We start from the raw sequence: 5,137 nt of genomic DNA, 5'->3' as shown, positions 1-5,137 counted from the left end.
TAGTTTGAAGATCAATTTCTTGATTCCGAACATCTTCAGACTTTAATTTTCAAATTCTCCCCCATGATCTATTTTTATGTAGGAAAGAGCATAACCTTTCTCATTCTAAACCTTCTTTGTAGATTTTCAAAAAAGATAAGAAAGCATTATTTTTTGAGCAAGAAATAGCACCCATGTATGTCTAGAAAATCATCAACAATAACTAGACAATATTTCTTCCCTCAAAGGCTTAAGGTTCTGTTTGCACTAAAAATATCCATATGAAGTAGCTGCAAAACTCGTTTAGTTGAAACATGATTTATTGATTTAAAAGAGCTTCTTACCTATTTACCAAGAGCGCATGCTTAAAAAAGTTCTGATTTTTCAAACATTGTTTGTGGCAAGCCTCGGACAAGTTTCTTTGAAAACAGCTTTGATATGTGCTTGATACTGATATGGCCTAACTTTCTATGACATAGTTCAGATTCATCTTTTACAGAGATGAGGCACTCCAATTCTTCGAAAATCAATATTAAGAAGATAGATGTTTCCATGTTGTCGGACAATGAAGCCTTGCTTTTTATCTTTGCTAACACCTGAACATTTTGGATCTTGAAAGCATATTTGATAACCAGAATCACAGAGTTGAATTACAAAGATAAGATTGTAGTTCAATCCCTTGACTAATGAAACATCATTCACTGTCAAGTTTCCAATCCTTACAGTTCCTTTGTTATTTCCACCAAAGGACACACTTCTACCATTGTAGTCCGAAAACTGAATGAATTTCTCTGGATCACCAGTCATATGACTTGAGAAACCACTATCTAGAAATCATTTGTCCTTTCTCTTCTTTGGTACTTGTAAATAGAAAATAACTCATTTTTTCTTTGGTACCCATGCTTTTTTTGGGTCCATTTGGGTTAATAGCATCCGATAACTTTTCGGTAACGGGCCTCCATACTTTCCAACAATGATCTTTGTCTTGATTGGGATCTCCATAGTTTATGCAAGATTGGCGCACGTAAGATCTTGTAAACTGTTTATGAAAGTGCTGTTTGTATGTAGATCGGGAAGGTTTTTTAAAAATCCTGTCATTTTCTTCGGGAAATCTGTTTTTGAGATCACTTTTCTTTTTGAAACCCAAACCTGATTTGTCATTAAAAGTAATTTGTTAGGAAATGATGTTTTCTAAAGTTTTTGAAATCTATGAAAATCTTTTTGCAATATTTTCAATTTCGTCTTTCAAAGAATCATTTTCTTTTGAAATCGAATCACGACTTTCCTTTAACCGATGAAATTTACTTTGTAAAAAATCAATCTTATCTTTTTGAGAAACATCTTGCTATTTCAAAGATGAAATTTCCTTTTTTAAAACAGGAACCTTTTTAAGGGCTTCTTTGTCATTTTCGCATAATTCATCAATGTATTCTATAATTTCATCAGGCGGTTCGGAAGGACATACCTCAATATCTGATTCTAAACTTGAATATGAATCTAATTTGAGCCTGCCTTTGCCATAAGGCATATATTTGCATAGTCATCGTCACTGTCATCCGAATCACTCGGAGTTTCTACCTTCAATACTTTCTTGTACTTTCTCGTACGTAATCTTATCTTTCTTCATAATGGGACAATTAGGTTTGATGTATCCTGCCTTCTTACAGTCAAAGCATATCACATCTTTGTTTTCCTATTTGTCACCGCTAGAGTGCTTGTGAACTTCTTTACCATAAGTGCAAGCTCCACATCATCTTCATCTTCATTATCCGAATCAAACAAATTATGGTTAGTTTTAGATTTTGATGCAATATACTTCTTACCTTTACGGTCTCTTGTCTTGTTTGCTCCCTCTATCTCATATGACTATAGAGTTCCAACAAGCTCATCTACAGACAGTGGTCCGATTATCCGGCATTCTTGTATTGAAGGCTTGATGTAATTCTAGTAATCTGTAAGACCACGAAGAATCTTTCTAACTTACATAGGTTCAACAACTGGAGCTCCTTGCCTTGCAAGTCCACCGGCTAGAATTTGAAATATGTCAATCATATATGCAATCGATTCGTCCGGCTTCATCTTGAAGGCTTCATAGTCGCTTAACAGCATGTTAAGATTTGTTTCATTCACTCTATCGGTTTCTTGAAACGTGATATGAAGTCTATCCCGTATAGCTTTCGTTGATTCTTCTTCTGCAACATGATTATATACAGGAGTGAACAGAGCACAAAATAATGCATGAACAGCTTTAGAATCATGTCCTTGTCTCTTAGCCTTTTCAAGATCTGACAGCATTGCTGTAACATTTGTGCTGATCTCATTTCCATTAGAAGGTGTTGCGGTGGTAGCAGGTACAACTCCATTGACAACAACATCTCATGTCAGATCATCAGATGCTTTGAAGAACCACTTCATCTTGTTGCACCACATGTTGTAATCCTTTCCATCAAAGTATGGAGGTTTGTTGCCATAATGCGAGTCGGTTGTTTCTGAGAAATTGTTGCTAGACATAGTAGATCGTTAACTCTGAAGTAAAACACTTCACAAATATGAGTAACCTAGCTCTGATACCAATCGATGGATCTAGCAATATGACCTAGAGGGGGATGAATAGGTGATTCTGAATAATTTGAAACTTAATGTGGAATTAAAACAGTTTCAAATCACAAATTGAATGAAATTAGTAAGACAATGTGCAAGTGAATTAAATACCAAGTAAGAGTTTATTGAAGAGAAGATTGCACGAAGTGTTTATAGTGGTTCAACTTGTTAGGCCTATGTCCACTCTCCCCAAGTGACAGCCAATTGGCTGAATTCCATTCGAAAGAATTCAATAGAGGTTACAAGTGATGATACTCTCAGTCGTTCATACAAAACCTCACAAAGACAGAACTTATAACACTTTGAAAATAAGAATGTGAATCTGAATAACTTAGGCACTTTTGAATTGTATATTCTCTGGACCAAAGTGACAGCCAAAGTGATCTTCGTGATCTCTTACATCTCAACATCGATCTTAGCAGAAAAGTAAGTTAATCCTCCTGTATCGACCTTCATAATCTCTTTGACGTACGTATTCATGTCCTTGAGTCATTCCAAGTCACAGCGCTTCGCATGTGCAGGTGAATTGGCTGTTGACAACTCCTGCTATAACTGAGAGCCTCATTGTCTGTGACACGACCAAAGCAGTCAAAGTCTATAGTGCTTCCTATTTATGCAACCTGAAGCTGCGGAAAGCAGGAGCTCCTCTGCTGCATAATGGACGATGCTCTTGATGAGCTGGTGGGGCATTTTATGTTCACGATTGTCGTAATGCTTGGAATTTTAGGCTAGACCAGATGGGGACCTGTTCTCTCAAGTGAACCGCCATTACTACTTGGTGATGAGGCGGCTACATCCTACAGCGGGAGGGCTGCTGAGTCTCCACCGAGCGAAGCTTCAAGAATGCCGGGGTATTGGAGCGTACTGACCTTGCTTAAAGTTTAAAAATTGATATAGTCACAGCGTATGCTCTGCTTTACAAGGTGATTTGTTTACCAGAGTTCATCGGTTTTTATATCGATCAATAGAATGGCTGAGATCAAATTTATGGGAAAAGTACACTAGAAGTGCCATAACTTGTGTACGGCGTTCACTTAAGTGCCATAACTTTCAAAAATCGTTCACTTGAGTGCTACATCGGAGCAAAATCATTCACTTGAGTGCTACCGTAACTTTTCCGGCGTGCCACGTCAGCTTTCCGGTGTGCCACGTTATCTTTTCGGCATCTACAGTAACTTTTCCGGCGCGCTACAGTAACTTTTCCGGCGTCTACAGTAACTTTTCAGGCTGCCACGTCAGATTTTCCGGTTGCCACGTCAACATGGCACTCAAGTGAACGATTTTTAAAAGTTATGGCACTTAAGTGAACGTTTTGAAAGTTATGACACTCAAGTGAACGCCGTACACAAGTTATGACACTTCTAGTGTACTTTTCCCTCAAATTTATGTCATCTCTACATTCATTTTGCTTCGGCACGAACCTGGTGTATACATATGTTTATTTTATATATTTATTTTTATATAATTATTTCTTTTTTCTCAATCAGTCTTGCTTTCATTTTATTTGTTTTTGGGTTCATCGACCGCCGACCACAACTAGTTTGGGATAAAGGTGATGTTGATATTGATGTTAATGTTGACGAACATGGTATGTCAAAGTGAAATTCATTCCGTTATAGTAGGTTGTTAGTGTGATCGATCTCAACTTTTACGTAGTATCATCTATTATATAGCTTTGATTAGGCAAAAAAGTTTCACAATTTGAAACAAATTGTACCAAGATATAGAATGTATACAATTCGCCAAGATATTGAACGGAATGCCAATAGATGATATTTTTGAGTTTGGAATATCGGTTTGAGATTTTTAATGATATTATCTCTCTAGTAAAACATAAATATTTTTAAATAACTTTACACACAAAAGTGTAGGAGAAATTGTGTTTAGCACTTGTTTATTCTTATAATCAATAATGATATTATCAAAAGAGCATGAAATATTATTAGACAAGGAACGACATGACAACATGACTATCATCTCCTTCTTACAAGATTATGTGATTTCCATTTTATGATTTTTTAACCAAGTCTTTTGATAGCAACATTTGGATACAATATGAAGAGGAAAGGCTTGTCGTTCTCTGATTGCACATGTTACTTATGAAAAGGAGAGTCGTACGCACAAACTTACCTTTTTAGGATGTGTTTTTTTCACGGGAAATGGATGGATTGAAAAATAATTTTTTAAAAACGATTGCTTGAATTGCTTACAAAGTTGAATAAATGAAAAGTATTTACACATAAATTGTCATAAATAATAATATATTTTTTATTTACTAAATATTTCGACCAACAAAAGCGATCACATTTAGGAAAATATTTTAAAAATTATTTTATTTTTCGTAAAATAAATGGAGCTTGACCTTGTGACAAAAGAACGAAGAAATGAAATTATCAAACTATAGTAACTGTGAGGCAATAACTTTCCTAGTACCGATAATTCCAAAATAAAAAAATTAATGGTTGCAATCAATCAAGCCAAGCATTGATTTAATACCTTCAAGAGTTGGTCAGACAAATTAAGAAAGCAAGCAAGCCATTTCATCAACCACCATAAT

At 35.6% G+C, this 5,137-nt stretch overlaps 1 long non-coding RNA gene across 1 annotated transcript; it reads left to right on the top strand.

Annotated features, from left to right (window-relative positions):
• The first annotated feature begins 2,936 nt into the window (after positions 1-2,936).
• Positions 2,937-3,537, top strand: LOC115726893. The gene is made up of 2 exons (XR_004013621.2): positions 2,937-3,006; positions 3,102-3,537. It is a non-coding gene; the product is annotated as an uncharacterized LOC115726893 (long non-coding RNA).
• The last annotated feature ends 1,600 nt before the right edge of the window (positions 3,538-5,137 follow it).

This window comes from Rhodamnia argentea, chromosome 3, assembly GCF_020921035.1.
Source record: "Rhodamnia argentea isolate NSW1041297 chromosome 3, ASM2092103v1, whole genome shotgun sequence".
Lineage (NCBI taxonomy): Eukaryota > Viridiplantae > Streptophyta > Magnoliopsida > Myrtales > Myrtaceae > Rhodamnia > Rhodamnia argentea.
Note: the sequence above shows the minus strand (reverse complement) of the source record. Positions and strands in the feature narration are given on the sequence as shown.